A 19,242-nucleotide genomic window follows, 5' to 3' on the forward strand; every position below is an offset into this window, starting at 1 on the left:
GGACAGAGCCATTTGCTTCAGTGGGACTTGTACGGGAAGAAGCTTTTGAATTCATCTCCTGTGGGAATGACCTGCAGGCTGCTCCTGATGCCTTGTGAGAAGACAGACACAGTCTCCAGACTTTAGGCTCTGTTTCCATACAAGAAATGCTTATGGATAATAAAAGAGGAACCCACTGTGAGTATTTAAACAACTAGGTTCAGGAAATCCTTGAGTCTCAAATGTCAGAAAGCTGAAGAGATCTAGGAGGACATGATACCCCTGTCCCTTCTTTTCTTCTGTATACTTTTCCCAGTGGTGGCTATCATCAAAGAATGATGATGGGCCACATAGATCTGCAGTGTGTCTCAAATTCTGGTGTTGTCTGCAGATTTCTTGTCCAAATGTGGATGAGGCATGCACAAGATGTGGACAAGACTCCAATGGTGGAGGAGCACAGAGCCTGGTGGTGATCAGACCTGGGTTTTGGTAGCATTATCCTAACTGGCATTTGGAGAGGAGTCAGTAATATTATAATCTGTATGTCTTTTACAGATGGGTAGCAAAGGTGAGGATGGTGCCTAGAGTAGCTACATATGAGAAGTTTTGTAAATACAAAATGCAGAGGTGGAGTTAAGAAATTAGAGTTGATCTAAGATTGATATCTATTGATCCAAGCTCATTGCTGTCCAGGGCTGCCGTCTCTGGATCTCCTGCACATTTCATTAAGAGATCAGTTGTCAAAACACACTGATCTAACCTGGGTGTCCCACCATCCTCTCTTGAAAGACTTCATAAGGGTCACAGTCTTTCAGGTTGGAGAATTAAATTAATTGTTCCTCCTCCATAACTTGAAGCTGTCTAAATGAGTAAGTTGAATAAAGCCCTCCCAGTTTCCTAGCTAGCATATTTACCCAAAAATATTTTATCTGTCTTTGTAGTCAAATTTCATCCTTCTCCTTCCCTACTCTCCTATCATACAAAGAGAAAATCTTGAGATCCTACCTTATCCTAAACATCTTTATCACATATGCATCATAGCAGAGCAAATGTAAGGGCTGTAGTGAAGGCTAAAGGCACTTAAGTACTACAAGTCTCTTGAGAAGAGAAGCTGTTAAGGACCCAAGGAGACATTGATGTTTCTATACATTGAGTCTCTTGAAAATTCAGTTTATTGACTTATCAACTGATGTAGTACGCAGTAGGGATTTTCCAGCTACGAGTTTTATTTAGAACTGGAAGATTCCAGCAAAGACAATTTTGGTTTAATTCTTAATTCATACAGATGTAACTTTGAAAATCTGTTGAGATGCTCAATTGAGATCTGTGTTCACTAACAGCTTCATTTCACAGTGGAGCTTGATGATAGTAACACCAAACCTCATCCAGATAAGAATCTTTAAAGATATGAGGTGTGGGTTTACATTCAAACCTTAGGTCTTGGCCTATCACTCATTAAAAAATACTGGTTATGATTCAAAAACTTGCTGTGGTGAATTTGTTAGACTAGATAATACAGAGTTAGCTGAACTTTTTAGATGAACAATTTACTCAAATATACAGCATATTTTTGGCTTAAATTCCTAAAGATTTTTTTTTAAATCATATATATTTTTTAAAAAACTAAATTTAGGAAATACATTTAAAGCCTGTTTGTCAATGAACCCTCTCAACAAGCAGATCCAGTATATCATTCTGAAGCCAACTTAAAACTCAACAATTAATTCAAAATTAACAAATTTTTAACTTTATTTCAATATGTCAGAAAATATGAAATGAACACTGAATACATAATTTAAATTTTTCTACTGTTTTGCCATGAAAACAAATGGGAATATTGTGTATCAAAAATAAAATTTGACTCTTTGTTGTAAACATTAAAAGTCCTTCTGAAATCATTGCTCTTTATAAAATTGAAATCAACTTTCCAAGCCTAGTCTAGGAAAGCTATAAAAACTCCTGTTGGGAAACAGCTTCACCAGAGCAGATATAATCTTAGCTGCTGGAGTGCACCATAAAATGCCCAAGATCCTGCACACACAGGAGCAGCCAAGAAGGCAGGTACTCACCTTCCCACAGCAGTGTCACACAGCCACAAACACCCTGAAAAAGACTTTTAAACTTGTGTTTGGCCTTTCCTGTATATTTTATCCTGTATTTTATTATGTATATATATATATTATATAAATATATATATATACATATATTTATGTGGACTTAGGGACTGCTATGAACATCACTGAAAGTTGTAAGAGCCTCTGGCCCAAAATGTGCTGAGAAATATTTATACTCTTGCAAGTCTGGGGTATAACCAGACCCACATTCTTTCTCACTGAAGCTTTAAGTGGACCTGGGAAACAGGATTTCAGCATAGTACTGAGGTGTGGTTGTTTATAGTCTGTCAGCACTACAGAACCCCAAACCAAACTTGGGTTTGGGGTTCAAAACACTCATCCATGACATGAAGTGCAGTTAAAGACTTGTATCAAGTGGGGATTAAAAAGCTTCAGCTGGAGCTTATGCAAAGAAAATAATTTTTCTGAATTCCTATTGAATTTCTTTAACAGGATCAAAGTTGAAGATGCACTGGATTTCCATAAATTGCACAGACTTTGTCAAAGTATTGTGAATGCTCAATATACTCCCTGATCAGCCTCAAGTTGTGCAGGTTGAAATAAAGCAAAAAACAGAGAGAAAAAACACTGAACAGAAAAATCAGTATTACTATTGTGTCTGTTTATTGTTTGGAGAAAGGATTTGAAACGTTAATCTTATTCCTTTTAGCTGTGAATGACTCACTTTTTTGTCAAAGAACAGCAGTTTTGAGCCATTTTAAACAGCTGATGTCATCTTTATCTTGATAAATCAGGAAGCATGAAAAGAGATAAAAATCAAGCTCTTCAGAGAGTGACATTAGGCAAAGAATGACACCCATACCCCCTAATCTGTCATACTCCACAATCATACACAAACGTGGGAAATAACATTGTTTGTGTATAGAGGGATGGATTTTAGGATGGATTTTAGGATGCTTTAAGGGAAATGTTTTCATTCCTGACTTCCATTAATGTTCTGTATATTGAGATTGCAAAGACAAAGCAACAGACTTGGACCCTGTGGAAATGAGATTAACAGTGAATTGGATTAATAACTTCCCAAGAAAAGAGACCTTTTCTCTGTGCAATTTAGCATGGTCCAACATTCAGTGTTGTATCACTTAGATGCAGTTTCCTGTCCTTGCAGAGTTATTCAGAACCCACAGCTGACCACCATTGTGGAGATGGCCAAAAGGCTAAAGTTATTAACTTAAATTTATACTGAAGGACAAGTTGACCTTCAGCAAATACCCTCTTCACTGAGGTGGATGCAGGGCACTACTTGTCCTCTGGCAAGAGGCACATGAAGCCAAACACAGCAGCAGCAAGGACCTGAAAAATAGTGTCTCAATTGCTGGCAAGAGGCAGACTCCCATTTCAGGGTGAGGTAGACTATGTGACATCCAGCTTGGTGCCAGTCTGGGCTGTGAGACACAGCACAGTTTCTTTATTTTGACCATCCTGATCACTGTCATGATTGCCTAGGAAGTCCCATGACTGCATAGGGAGCCCTGTTGCTGCATGGCCATGGTAAGCTCTCCAATTCATGCTCAACATTTATATTACATAGCTGTAGAGGGCAGCCTGAATCCAGCTCCCATTTCTCTTCATTGCTTAGAGAAACCAGGTCTGGCAGTGTGGGCTATCAGGTGTGCTGCCCTTGAATATAAAACACAGCATGAACACCTAAATCTTCAGTACATCAGAGCAAAGACCCTAATTTGCCTCGTCTGGAAAGTCCTGGGCTAACCATGAATCCAATAAATAAGCAGATCACTGTTGCTAAGAGTCTGGTCTCTAGCTCTTTCTGACCTAGGACTTTCTATTGAAGCTGGCAATAAAGTAAATAATTATAATGTCAGACATTTTTGTGCTGAGACCGTCTCTGTCAGGAAGGAAATAAGGAGCATTTAACACTGCTCTGTGGACAACTTCTAGAAGATAGAAGGGTGTTATTGCAGCTGATCTGCATCAGACTTGATTTACTTACTTTAAAAAAAGGCATTCAATGTCCTAATTACAAGACTCAGACTGCATGGCAACCAGGTCCATTTAACACAAGCATGTTTTTTCGGAGCCTTGCAAAAGTGCAAGGGAGGGTAAAAGGTTTTAAGGTCAAGGTAAAAGTAGAGGTTACAAAGAAATACAAAAGGGACATTGGATACAATAAAAATATACAATATCAAACCAGATTAATTTTAATTTCTCTTTAATTTAATAACCCTTATTTATTGATTAAAACTGAAAAGGACGTTGAAGAAAAATTAGAGGAAAAGAAAGGACTTTTCTTCCTAAATGAGAAATAGAGACAATACTGATTATCTCCTGTTCTCTTAACTTCCAGAAATAACTTCTTAATTATTGGACTTACCATAGTGTATATCTGCTCTTGTTTAAAAGAAGGTTTCATCCTGGGCATATCAACATAATGTCAGGGTCAACAAAGAGAGGAGCCAATTTGATTTGCAAACTCTCCTCCTGCTAAGCTAGGACTTAAAGCAAATGGGCTTTGTCCTCCTGGCGCAAGAGCAGAGCCTTTGTCTCCTATAAGCTTCAGCTTGCCTTAAATCTTACCAGTTCAACTGTGCAGCAGTTTTGTGAGATCCCATATGGACCTGGGAAACTATACATGTAATCTCAGCATTCAGGCTGGAAGGCTTGAAGTAATCCAAATGTGAATGGCAGAGGAAGTCCTTTCCTTTAATCATCACCCAAATGTTTTCACCATACTCTAAACAAATTTCTTCATCCTTTTTGCCAAATAAGTAGGTTAGAAAGTAAGACCCACAGATTTACTATCCAAAAAGGTTTCTTGAAGAAGTTTGCATTATCTTAGTAAAGAGTAAGAGCTCAAGATAATTGCCTCCTCTGTATTCCTGCTGTGGGGATAAAAATACTAGAAATTGCACATGGTGCTTGGAGATCAGAATCAAAGATTTTCATAATAAAAAAAATTAAAAAAAAAAAGAAGAAGAACCAGACTAATTTGCCAGGAAAAAAAACAATATGGCTTTGGCCACTGACTAAAATGTCACCTTCTGCTGAACTACCTTGCATATGTAATGCTTCTCCCCTACTCTTTTCATATCTCATGACTCTGATGATGGTGCTAACCTAAACTTTGGATATCATGCTATGCCTGCAATCTCTGTAACTACTCTTTTAATACTGCAGCTGTTTTTTACCCCTGAAAAGAGACATCGGGGCGGGGAGGGAAAATGCAAACACATCAGTTTCCTGTACATAAACCTTGAAAACTTTTTTAGCAGTGCAGCATGAAACTTTGTGTTAGAAGGTGAGATGGAAATCAGCCTTAGCTGTGAAGATTAAAAGCAATCAGGGAGTTATCTCTTCCAACAGCTGTTGGACTCCCAAAATCTTGCATCAAGAAGGGGCATAAACAGCTTGGTACTCAGCTTCCCTATCTCATTGTGCTGATTTACTTTCAGGATGTAACAATTATTTTACGCTGGGTGAATGTGTGCAGATTGTGGAAGTATTTCACTCACAAATCCCTTAATAAGACATTGCATTCCCCAGCGTATTGCCTTACCCTGCATCCCATCCTGATTGCACATGCTTCAGCTTGAAAAAAAAAGCTGAAGCCAAAGAAGGGATCTTAACTTGTATTTTTCTCATTGATACTGTATTTAAAACAGTTGTCCCTTTTAGTATGAAACTCCTGCTGAAAAGAAACTAATGAGTGGGTAAGGAACAAAGATCCATTTACTGGCTGCATGCATTAATTCATGTTCTCTGTTCTAGACACATTTCATTTTTTGATTCATTTCCTATTCTATTATTCCAAACTGATCTCAGTTACCTTATGATTTACTACTTAATAAGAATTTAGGGAGTCATATAATTTACAGTCTGTGTAAGATTCTACATAAGAATTTAAACATTCTAAGAAAGGGTCTAGCTGTGTCGTTTAATGCCTTTCACGTGTTGTGCTGCCCAGGATCAAGGTCTGCCTGTGCTAACCCCAGTGTGGAAAACTCCCGAGGCGGAGGGTAGCCTCCCATGCACTCCTGGGCCCCTGTGGGTCGTGCAGGTGACACAGGTGACAAGCTAATCACAAGTCATAGTTTGCTTGCTGTTTCAGCAAAGCCAGATGTCCCTGCACTTTCAACCCCCTTTTGGCCTCCCACTCATCCTCTCTGGTATCAGCTTCTGTCTTTTTCCTGAAGGAATTCTTCCAGCTTTCTTTTATGTCTGGGATCACAGTTCCCATTTCTCATCTGCATGTATTCCCTGGACAGCTGAGTTTTAACACCCAAAATGTGCTCCACATAACTGTTCCCAGTGACAAACTCAGCACTTCAACCACTCTTCCCAAAACAAACCCACTACTTCTTCAGAAGCAGAAACACAATTTATTACACCAGGAGAAGAGCACATCTTATTAAAGTTTTGCCACTCATCTTCTAATAGAGACTCAAAGATGTATTCCTCTATGGCCAGCTATGTTTACACCAGAGTTATGACATTTCCTTATCACCAGACAGCCTGTGACCATGGTGTTAAATAGCCTCCAAGACAAGCTGTGTATGGATAACAGTCCCCAGCTTGGGACCTCTGGTCCTCAGATTTCATGGAAATTGTGTGGAAGAGTGGCAGGTAGCCTGGGCTGCAATGGGGACAGTTTTAACAGTCTAGCATAGTACATAATAAGATTTTAATGTCCAGTGACATTTCCTGACACCATTTGACAGCACAGACACTGCAGGGAGCTCTGTTAGCTGCTGGCCAGTGGAGGAATCACTCTTTAGAAGTCAATCGAGAGCATATGTGGTTTCAGTGTGTCTGTGTCCCAGTGGTAAAACTGGGAATTGTTCTTTTCATGGTGAAATTCTTCCTGGTTTCTTTCCTGTTTCCTATCTCTTTCCTTCAAGAGACCTTGTTTGGAGAGACGATCTGGATTTAAATGCCTAGATTTTGAAATCATTCAACCATAAACATCCATTAGAACAAGAGGAATAATTGTCTTGTCCCCTCATCTCTGCTGCCGAGGAATCCTTCTCCATGGTCTAACAAGGTACTAATGAATGTATGAATGAAGAAAAAAGATGGTACTTGCAAGGAAGCCAGCTGCACATTTACTCAGTGAAGGTGTGTGTTTCCCTGCTAATGTTCCCATAGAATTGGGTCATGTCAGATTTACACAAAGGATGTGAAAATGTGTATTTGAGATCACGAGTTCTCTGCCTTGGAAGAAGTTTGATAAAAGGCCCCATGCACTGCTCCCTCCCACCACATATTTGTGGGGGTCTCATGCATGTAAAAATCTGTTTCTATTAACCTGTCACATATTACAGTTCCTCACACCATCCCACAGCCAGGCAGCAGAAAGTTCTTCAGAGCTGAAGATGCAAGACACTTCGCCCTCTAATACACTTTTTATAATTTCAAGGAAATTTAATACTCATAGGGAAGTGGTAGAGATGACCAGCATCTTGCACATAACCTCAGAATATTAACATCAGGGTCAGCTCCTACATAGACAGACCAACCAGTTCCCATCAAACCTGATGGAGCAAGACCCATCTCTAAGCTAAGAGGTTTGGTTACAGCTCTGGGCTCCAGCTGAGACTGTCAGATTTGGGGCCAGCTATGATCATGGAATTTGTAATGTCACTCTCCATCCACATGGAAAGGAACATCTCACAGAAGTTAAACCCAAGCATTATCTTGTGGCAGTTTTAAGTACTGCTAACAAGAACTGGGTGTGAACATGTTAAGGGACAAAGGGTTAGTTACATACATACCTATATGTTTGAAGGGGAAGAAAAACTTTGGTTGCTTCTGCTTATCTGATCTCCACCTGCCTTCCTAGAATTTTTCACATGGTGGTGTTGAAGCAGGAATTTGCTGTCAGTCCTCATTAGAAGGCTGCACCAGATAGTACATGGAAGGCATATGGTTTTCTGTAGGAGTACACTTTCTCCTGCTCCCTCTCTGCAAGCAGACTGCTAATGAACTTACTGCTTATTCAGTTACAGGGCTCCTCATGAAAAGCTGGGAGGTGTTTATGGCCCCAAAGGCTCATAAATGAGAATGGTAAAATTATTCCTGCTGAATTCGCAGCAGGGCCCTGAGAGTACAGCTAGCTCTAATATTACTGTTCAGACACCTCATGCTTCCAAGTTAAAGAGCAAACTACCTAACTGCAGCAATACACATGTCCAAGATAAAGCATAATATCCCTTAAAAAGGAGTTTCCAGTAACTTGTGTCCTCAACAAGAAGTAATTTATACGCACCCATAATTCTATTGTATTGTTTTTTTCTTAAGCAGATCACTGCTGTTTCAATAGCTCTTGTTCTGCTTGATGATGACATCTCTACTATCCCAATTCTACTTTTTGGGAGGGATGTGGAGACATCTTGTGCTCTTTAAATGACCAAATTTTCTGAAATGGGTTGCCTAATGAATCAAGATTCAGACATGAATTTCTGAATGTCACTTCCCTGACTGAGGGTTTTGCAGATCGACAGAGATTACTGTAATTTTGCTGTAAAATTTAAGAGCCCAATTTCCATGTTGAGCAGTGTTACAGACTTAGACTGTTCATGTTTTCTTAAAGGAAGACAAATACAGTAGTAGAGCACAAAATAAAACTACTCACACTGTACACTTGTAGAGACTGATGACCATTAATTAAAAATCACGCAGCACTGATTAATGTTTCACACCATCACAGCTGCTGCAATGTGAAAAATATCATATTTTTCAAACCTTTCTGGAACTGAACAAGATCAATAACATTATGAGGCAGCAAAATGTATTTAAAGCTCTGAAGTGCCTTACACTTACTTGTAACACCTCAAGGTTGTTACTAAACAGGATCCAATAGACTGCCCAGAAGCCTTGGAATCATAGATTCATAGAATACCATGGCCTGGACAGGGCTGGTTTTGACTGTTTCTAGGGTTTGGGCATCTACCACCTGTCTGGGCAATCTCTTTCAGTGGCTCACTACCCTCATTGTACAAGAAAAATAAATTCTTTTTCTTGTTTAAATAGACCCTCTTTTAGATTAAATCCATTGCCCTTTGTCCTATGTGAACAGGTTCTACAAAAATGCTTGTCCCCATTTTTCTTATAAGTGCCCTTTAAATATTTATCAGCCACAATAAAGTTTACCTAGAGCCTTCCCTTCTCCAGGCTGAACAGTCCTGACTCTTACAGGAAAGGTGCTTCATCCCTCTGATCATCCTCATGGGCCTCCTCTGGTCCCACTCCATCAGGTCTATGTCTTTTCTGTGCTCAGGACTCCCAAGCTGGACACAGTAACCCAAGTGGGCACAAGGGCAGAGTAGAGAATCATCTCCCTTAACCTACAGCCCATCCTTATTTTGATGCAGCCCAGGACACAACTGGTTTTCTGGGCTGTGAGTGCACATTGGTGACTCATTCCAAGCTTTTCCTCCACCAGTATCCCCAAGCCATTCTCCACAGGTCTTCTTGCAATCCCTTCATCCTCCAACCTGTATTATACCAAAGGCTGCCTTGACTCAGGTGCACCACCTTGCTATTGGCCTTGTTAGACCTCATGAGTTTCCCATAAGCTCTCTTCTCAAACTTGTCCATGATGGTACTCTGTCTTTCAGGTGTGTTGACCACAGCACTCAGCTTGGTGTCATCTGCATGCCTGCTGAGGGTGCACATGAACCCACTGTCTGTGTCATCGATGAAGGTATGAAACCATACTGTTCCAAATAAAAACCACTGAGGGATGTCCCTTGTCACCAGGGTCCATCTGGACATTGAGTCATTGACCACTACCAGCAGGTGACTATCTAACCAGTTCCTAATCCAACTGTCCAATTTACAACTCCATCTCTCTTCAATTTAAAAGAGAAGGGTGTTGTGGGGACAAATGCCTTTCAAAAGTCCAGATAGATGACATCTGTAGTTCTTCCCTTGTCCACTGATGTAATCTGTCCATCATTGAAGGCCACTAGGCTGCTCAGGCAAGATTTCTCCTTGGTGAAGCCATGCTTTGGCCAGCATTTTGTTCATAATCAGTTCTTTGTTATTAGGAACATCCTATTGTTATGAGGAAAGTAAAAAAAATTCTGTCCATCTTTTATTTGTTTTCAAACTGTAGTCCTTTAACTTCTTTCTCATGGAAGAGGTGACTGTACAGCATTTTACTTCTCTTTAGTCTACTATTTAACCAGAAGTTTGCTAGTAGCATAGAGTGAGTTTGTTGGGGAAGAAGTGAACAGACCTGGATTTTCATTAAATTCTTTCTGTTACGTATATGTATATAGATACAGTAGTTTGCAACTGGCATTGTGATCCTCCACCTTGACATTGCATTCATGTTGACAAGCTCATGCTGACACTAAGTTCAGTGGTTGGAGAGAATATATATGTGCATGACTACTTCCATTGAAGTAGAGGGACTTATGAGCAGTTTTCCCATCCTTGGAAGTGTTCAGGGCCAGATTGGGTGGGGCATTGAGCAGCCTAGTCTAGTGGAAGATGTCCCTGACCATAGCAGGGAGGTCAGAACTAGATGATCTTTAAGTCCCTTCCACACAAGATTTTTATAGTTCAATGTATATATCTGATCACATGGCACCTGGAATAGAGCTCAGGATCTTCATTTTCAGAATTCAGCAAACTGATGGAAGAGGTCTTCACTCAGAATAAGGAGGTTACAAGAATGAAAAAGGAGAAAGCAAGCATGAAAAGACACATTTATACAAAAACAAAGGAGGAAATTTGAAAAAAGGGATTTTGCATTTCTTTAAGGCTTTATAAGTGTTAGAAACTCTGGGCCCAGTTTTGCCAAACAACTAGGGCAAACCCTCCAAATCCCGCATTCATACAAGTCATACAACAGCAACTCAAGGCCTTCCCTCAGCATGGCTTTTTCTTGTATTAAAGTGTCCCATTCATCAACAATATGCCTCAAAATTAATGCTTTCAGACATTTCTTTTAAATAGCTTTAGGATGTGTAAAAGATTTGGGTTTTTTTCTGATGTCACAGGGGATGTTTGGATATGGTACATTAACTTCTGCTTCTAGTCCTCTGTTGCCTCTCTGCCAGGATTAAAATACAAGTTGCATGCTGCTGGTGCTTGACTGCTCTTGTTGATCATTCAGTTTCTTTCCTTCTTTACTTCAAGTTATTTGTGAAGGATGAACCAAACCCAGCTGTTACTGAGTACTTGCAACTAAAAGAGAACATTTGTGAGAGAGTGACTGACACAATGGATGACATACAGGATGTGGTATGTCCTGAAACCTTCTTACCTGTATTTTGGATGTCATCCTTTGAGGTGATCCTCTAAATCCAGCAAAGAACAATGCAAAAATAAGACAGAGCTGAAAAAGATCTCCAGGACGCTGAACCTTTCCCTTTTTTATTTCAGTCACGGTGCCATATGAACTCTTTACTGCCCCACTGTGACCTGCACCTGCTTTATTGCACCATAGTCAGCTGTCAGGCACCATCTCAGAGTCACCATTTCTCCCTTGCAATATAGTAAATTCCAAGTTTAAAGTTCACAGGGACAGGAAGATATTTTCCCAGCAAACTAAACAATTACAAAGGCATTGCGTTGCTTTTGCTACTCAAAGAGTCCACCAGGCTAACAAAGAAACCTAGTGCATTAATTTCTCCTCCATATAAAAGTAGATAACTGCAGGAAGAAATTAGTGTATTAATGAGGCCAGTAACAGCTCAATACCCAGAGCAGAAAAAATCCAAGAGAGACAGTAGCACTGTTGAAGAGGAGGATTGAATTTCCACCTGAATTAGATGGCGAATTCGGTGAGTGTCTGCTTGTTGGAGAACTGCACAGGACCTCTGTGCTGGATCTGCTGGGATCACTTGGGATAATCTTGGACAGTGAGGATCTAAATGAACTTTTCCACCTGACTTCTGCTAAGTGCTCTACAGCAGATGTGCCGTCAAAACACATGTGGGCTCCAAACAGTGCCACTAGACAATGAAAAATTTACTCTCCATTCAAATTTGTTTGAGGATCTGCTCAGCTAGATGTGTCAAAAGTCTTCTGAGGTTTTTGACAATTAACATTATGCATAGAAAAACACCTGGAAATAGTTGCAAACAAAGTGGGGTCTTCCACAGAGTTCCCAGTGAAACAGAGTCTGCTTAGGGCTGGGGACATCAGGGGCTGCCCACACAGTGGCCGGGCAGGACCAGGCAGCCCTCAGCCATCCCAGTGCCCCAGCCAGGGAGCAGGGCAGCTGGGGCAGCTCCAGACAGCAGGCACCTCCCTGGGCAGGGACACAGGCTAATATGTCCTCCAGCAACATTTAGGAGGTCACCACAAGAACAGAGGAGTTTGTGGGCTCTGCCTTCACCTTTCCTTTTCCTCCATTCCTTTCTAAATGGCAGAGCCAATCCCTGGCTGCTGCTCCTCAGGCTGGCAAACCCACTCTGTTGAAACACTGTGGAAAACCCTTTGAATGAGAGAAGGTGGGATGGAAAGCATCACCCAGTGGATTCTATCAAGTCCTGCTTTCTCAGCCTCTTCATGCAGCTGAATCACTACGGAGCAGCAGCTCACAGCTGGATTGAAAAAGCTCCCTGAGGACCTGAGATAGGCAAAGAGACCTTCACAGAGCTGTTCTTTGCAAAGCTAAGCTGAGGAGAGGGTGGGGTTGATATCTAAAGTGGAATGATAAGAGATACTCATTGGTGAAGAGGAAGGATGCTAAATGGCTTATTTACAACATCATTTCCTCTTGACTTGCAGATGCTATCAATATTTGTGCATGTGTGATATGTTTCTCTATTTCCCTACAATTATGTCCATTTTCTGCACCCTAATAAACAGATTTCCTACAATTAGAGAGAGCTAGCAGGAGGATGATCTACCAGCGCAAGGCACCGCTCTGTGATTTGGGACTGAACCTTGCTCAGTCACTTGTCAAGAGCAGTCCTAGACATACTGAACCTTTCTTTTCTGCTATTATTTTATCTTTCTATGCTATTAGTATTTTTCTTTTCTGCTATTAGTTACCTGGCAGAGAGTTCACAACTGCCCTGACAAAGTTTGGTTCTGGATGCCCCTGTGAACTCTGGTAATCGAATATTCAAAGGAGCATCAACCACACCTAATTAATTCTACTTTGAAAATGCCCCAATCTTTTTCCTCTGTTCTTAGACCAGCAGTAGTAAAACTAAGATTTGTTACAGAGATAATAGGAAATTTAGCAAGCGCCTTACTGAATCCTTTCAGGAAAGACAAAGTGGCAGAGCATGATTGAATGGCCCAATTAACCCCAGCATAATATCTTCAATTGGCAATATAAAAAGCAAATGCTAGAAGTTCCTCATCTGATATCATTCAATCCTCTGCCATGATTACTTATATTTTAGAAATGACCAGAGCTGAGATGCAGTTTAGCTACCAATTTATGGAGCTTTTCTTTCTGTCAAAATAACAGTGGCAGAAAAAAATGCGATTTGAAACTAGCCCTGGGTCTAGGAGAAATTCAACTTTTGGATATAAATAGCAGCAACACCTGCATAACCTAAATGCTCATTTTACTTTAAACTAGTTTAATTTAAGCAATAGAAGTTACACTTACTTTTAATGGGCAGCAGCTGTTCATTAAATTTATAATGACATTTGGGTACCCTGGTGATAGACATTCAGAAATATCATATACATAGAGACACAAATTCATTAGTAGCACTACCAAGATGGCTTGGAAGTGAAATTAACTTGTAAAGAGACACTTGTTTCACCTCCATCTGCAGTTTGAAAACCTAGACTGTTATCTAAGGCATATAAATGCATCATAGAGTGGTGTTAGCCAAAGCCCATCCTATAAAATATCGGAAGAATTTTCACTGTGAAGATAAAATCATGCTTAGGATTTTTCTAAAAAATTATCATGGTACTACTACCACTGAAATATACATTGGTTTCATATATACAGAGATAGACAAATCTAGTATAGAGATTCATATATTACCACCAAGGCAGCGATGAGTGCATTAGAGTTTACGCATGTGATGGTATTTGCCTGTCAGGGAACTGCTCATTTCCAGCAGACTCTGGCTCTGTACTTCTGGTGCCAGGTGGATTATTTTTAACAGCTGCAGTAGACAAAAGGGTTAACCCACACATTATGAACTAACACAGAAAGTAATTACAGAACTCTAGCAATCAAACAGCTTTAGTCTTTTAAAATCCATATCCAATCTCTGAGCTTTGGTCTATTCATGTCAAATGCATTTCTCCTCTTTGAAAGCAGTAGTGCTAGGATCTACCTGTACCATCTCACCTGTACATATAAGGTACAGGCTTTACTGCCCAGAGAACTCAGCAGGGGATCACTACTAAAAATGTTATTCCTACTCGCATTAACAAGGCAGCCAAGGTCAAATAAAGCTGCCTGTATGGACTCCATGGCATGTCAAATAGTCTGCAGTGAGACCTTTGCAACTTTTTTTACTTCAGTAGGACTGACAAATGTTATCCTTTGCATTTCATTAAGCAAGTCTGTTGATTATACATGGGAATGGACTAGAACATGACTGGATTGGAAGAGAACTTGTAAAGGGACACACAAAACCAAACAGCAGCTTTGTTAATTTGGTTTGTCAAGAACTAATGATACAACCCCCATCTGTATCATTTAATTGTGTGGATCAGTAGGAGCAGATTTATTGAGAGAAAGATTCTGAGAACCCAGCATGTACACAGTACTTCTCACAGGGTTTTGTTTTGCACTTTTCTTCAGAGCAGCTCTAGTCCAGTCCCACAGACTAAAGACCTGTTTGTGGTTGCAATGCATTAGCTACACTACTAGAGAGCATTTCCCCCTTTAGTTTCACGCAAAAGGAATCCAATTCATGTTTCAATAACTGTTTCATGACAGGAACCAAAGCATGGTAAGCATGAGCAGAGACGTTTGTTTCAAAATGCTCTTCTGATCAAAAATAGTGTATTAAAGTAACTAAAAAGCATATAAAGCAGTTTTGGTTTCTTATGTATAGAAGAGACAGCTCACACTGGAGCTGCTCTAAGGACTGCATTTGAATAGCTCTGATAATTTAGAAGCATTATACCCTCACATAGTTCTCTCTGTGCATCATTCATCTTTTTTTTTCTGTTAAGTCCTCTTGTGGCAGGAAACTCATTAGAAAATTCTTTGCTGAAAGTAACACTTATATAAGTTGAAGAAAAGCACATTATCAGAAGAATGTTTTGATTAATTTGCTGTTCATTAACAATACACCTCTGTCGCTGTAGAGTAAGTTCTCTTTTGAAGACAGCTATAACAATTTTACAGAGCTGCATTTTTTTAATTTTTTTTTTTTTATTTTTTTTTTTTTTGAGAATCTAGTGTTCTGGGAACATTTAATCACTTCTAAAAAATGTTTGGTATTTGTTTACTTCAGGTCCCCATTTAAACTCTGTAGCACACAGTTGCAGGATGACTGGCAATCTGAGGTCCCAGAGGGCTTCTTCCAAGAAAGCTACAATTGCAGAGCCATAAAAAGTCCTCCTGGTGTTGAAAGGTGCCGGGTTTGTGTGTCTTGTCAGCCATGAATCAGAGGTAGAGAGCATATATCAGCTTTAAACAGAAACTTACAGTAATTTCTTTTTCCAGCAGGTCAACTTGGATGCTTACTATGATGTACCTTAATCTGGGTCACTCTTGCTTTACTTCCAATGTCACTGAAAATCCAAAACTTCGACCATATTTCCTTAAATGACATACACATTTTCATGACCTTTGTCAAAATACCTAGCTTGTGTGACTGCTAAACTGGAGATACCTTTATTTTTATCATATAAACAATTAGTGTTTATTGTGAGGAAAAAATAAAAATTGAGTAGCTTTGCATTTTTCCCCTGGGGAAAAAGAGTTTAAATGAGGGCTTTATTTCTGTACTGCATCTGTGCACTTCTCCATTTTAAGGGGTATTGTGGTGATGAAAACATCACCGGTGTTTTGACAACATTTACTAGCTACAGGTGCTATATCACTCCCAGTAAAAATAGCTGCCCTAGTAACAACACTGTGCCAAGCTGGTACTAGGCAGTTATATTTGGCCAAGATAACCTGCTACTAGATAGGGTGATTTTCACTGCAGCGCTACCAGTGTGGCAATAGAAAGGCCTCTTTCATTCACTTATTGTTTCTAGAGGTAAAACAAAGCAGTCCTCACACACTGTGTATATCTCTAGTATTTTAAAGAGCTTTATGATACTTAGGAGGAGAACATTTCTATAAATACAAGTAGGCATACTCCCATTTTCTCCACAGTTTGTCACCAGCCTAGTCAGTAGGTTTGCCCAGAATATTATTTTTCTAGCACTTGGTTTCAGCTAAGCCTGGTCTGCTCAAAAACCTGCTCACAAGTTTCACTCAGCAGCTGAGCAAGGATTGACTGGAGTGACTTACCAGTTAATAATTGATTGAAAGAAAATGGCTCTTCCTCCCAGATATCTTCTCGCTTTTCCAGCCTCATCAGATGAGTGGGAGTTGCTGTCACTGCTTCCATTCCTGTTTTTGCTGGAGCAAAGAGGGCAGAGAGTACTGACCAACAAAATACATTAGAAACACAGCATGGTATTAACAGCTCTTGATCATTAAGGAGAACAAAGGGCCATATTTCAGGCTAACAGCACAACATCTGCCAAAAATCTGCACAGAGCAGTTGTAAACACAAATGGGTACTTTGTGAGCACACTTCAACCAAATAACTTGAGTGAGCAGGTAGTTTTCCAAATACCTTCCTAGCTTTAATCCCAAGGCAGAATGCTGTGCACAAATCAAGCAGCTCAATAGCATTACCCTATGGAAATGTGTCCCCAGAGTACAATGTTCCCTCTTCTTTCTCTAGTACCCTCAAAATGACTCCTGCTAAAACCAGAACTTGTTGCAGAGGTAAAAAGGGCTTAGGGAGTTTTGTCCTTACATTTTCACCAAATAAGATGGAAGAACTTCAAAAGCATGATGCACAGAGAAAGTCAATAGGAACATCTTGGAACTCTGTGGAACATTCCTTTCTGCCCTGCTGTTAAATCAAGTTAAATATTTGTTTCATTTCTTTCTCTATAGACAGAAAAGATTTGAATGCCTTCAGTTTTGAACTATTGTTATGAATACTAACAAAGGGTTAGAAACACAAGGGATCTTAGACAGCTGTCCTCTAGCCCCCCAGTGCACAGCCTTAGGAGGGAGCATGCCTGGATAACACGGGCTGGAAATAGAGCAGCATTTCTAAAGATACAGGCAAAACTGGTAACCTGGGGGAAAGCCACCTAAGTCAGCAAAGAAGAAAAGCCCTAAAGAGGTGTCTTGAAATCATCACTTTATGCAAATGTTAGCTAAAAATCTCATCTCATGCAGGTAAGCACTGAAGTCCTCAGGGAGTCAGAGGTGGCCTTTCAGGAATCGGCGTCACACTAAGAAATCTTCTCCTGACTTAGGAGCTGCACTGGGTCCTAGTTAATGCTGAACACACAATGCTTGTGAATCTTGCTGAAGTTTGTTTCTAAACCCATCATGACACAGCCCTTTCATTCAAACCTTTGATGGGGATCTGCTTCCCCAGTTGGTGTCTGCAGCTGAGATGCTGAGATCTTCATTTAGCTTCTGCTTTTGTCTTAACTGGGTTGAATTCCCAGCATGAGAGGGCCCTGTCTACACATCTATCCCCATGCTTCTTTGTGGCCTGTAAAAAAGGCATCTCCTCCCTGCCACAGAAGCCATTCCTTTTTGCATGGAAGAGGGGAACAATCATTTTCTCTATCTAGTGGTTGAGGAAATTTATATGAGAAATAAGACACCTAACAGTTACTATGGAGCTTATATCAGGTAATTTTCAATAAAAAATTACCACAGATAATCTGTGGTAATAGTTTTGTGGTTTTTTTTAACTATTCAGGAACTAAAACGAATTGCATAAAATATTACACCTTTAGTATTTACCTCAAAAGAAGCCATTTTGCCTCAACAGGGCCATGCTAATGCAGCACTTCACACTGGCTGCCACAGCTTACCCAACTTCTCTGGTCCCAGCTGGAGCCACAGGAAAGGTTCAGGTTTCTCTGCATGACACTGAATTGTGTCATTGAACTGTTATTTCTGCATAAAGGGGCCTGGCTGAGAAAAAGTTTTGTTTCCCACCCGATCCATCTTGCTAACTCTATTAAAGTCCTGCCAGCTGACATCCCCTGTCCTTGCAATGAAAAACAGGTAAGCTTCAGCAGAAGTGGGACCTAAATTCAGAGTATTTTTCTTCTGAGTAAATATTATAGGAATAGTCATAAGCCTTTTTGACTCCACAGCCTGCAGTCAGACAGGCAAGTTCATTACCTTAAATACATATAATAATTTCCAGAAGAATGCAGTGCAGCTTTCCAGATGTCTCAAAAATGATTAGGGACTGTAAAGTTCTGGAAACAAACCTTGTTCTTTCAAATAAGGTTTCTTATGGCCTTCCATATTTACAGAGCTAGATTAGCATGTCATGGAAAAACAAGAGGGACTTTAACAAAAAAGCATTGTCAGCCCTTCCAGTTTTCCCACTACATTTCTTTAATCCATTCAGAAGAGACTGACCTTTTTCTTTTGTATTGGTCTTCTATTCTTACCATATTGCACAACTGAAAATCTGACATCCTTAGCTTCTCAGGTATTCATTTTCACCATACTCGTCTAAGAAAGAAAATTCATGAATGGGAAATTGAAGCACCAGAGACCCAAAGAGCTCCCAGAGCCATTCAGGGAGTCGGTTCAGGGAGCACTGAGTCCAGACCTCCTGAGTCTAACAGCAGGACCTCAGCTATTCAATCATCCTTCCTTTCAATTGCACCATTTACCTGTCCAGAGATCACTTTCACATGATAAACCTTTTTAATTAAAAAAATACTTATATTTTCCGTGTATGTTCATAACAAGAGAACCAGAATCTTTTTACTGAATTATGTTCATTCTCTATCAGTTATTTATGAATACCAGACCTGTTTCTCCTTATTCAAGAAAACAGGTATGTATTAGTTTAAATTAATGCAAATAAGGACCATTGATTCCTCTGACCCCTTTAATTCATTAGCCAGGCTGATTAGTTTTTTAGATAAAGTTGAAGGGAAAAAATATACCCAAGGTGAATTTTGAAACAACTGTGTCAAACTGAAACTGATCCTTGAG

The 19,242-nt window shown here is 39.9% G+C and overlaps 2 long non-coding RNA genes across 2 annotated transcripts in view; both read right to left on the reverse strand.

The window, feature by feature from the left end:
* LOC147655397 (uncharacterized) overlaps nt 1-16,593 on the reverse strand; it is a 46,819-nt gene extending 30,226 nt beyond the window's left edge. The window contains exon 1 of the long non-coding RNA XR_015285067.1: nt 16,489-16,593. This is a non-coding gene — a long non-coding RNA (uncharacterized LOC147655397). The remainder of the gene's footprint in view (nt 1-16,488) is intronic.
* Nucleotides 11,011-11,475, reverse strand: LOC147655398 (uncharacterized). Its single transcript, XR_015285073.1, has 2 exons — nt 11,347-11,475; nt 11,011-11,267 (listed from the first exon to the last, which is right to left on the reverse strand). It is a non-coding gene; the product is annotated as an uncharacterized LOC147655398 (long non-coding RNA).
* Nucleotides 16,594-19,242: the final 2,649 nt, after the last annotated feature.

The sequence above is a fragment of the Cyanistes caeruleus genome, chromosome 1, assembly GCF_971803275.1.
Source record: "Cyanistes caeruleus chromosome 1, bCyaCae1.hap1.1, whole genome shotgun sequence".
NCBI lineage: Eukaryota > Metazoa > Chordata > Aves > Passeriformes > Paridae > Cyanistes > Cyanistes caeruleus.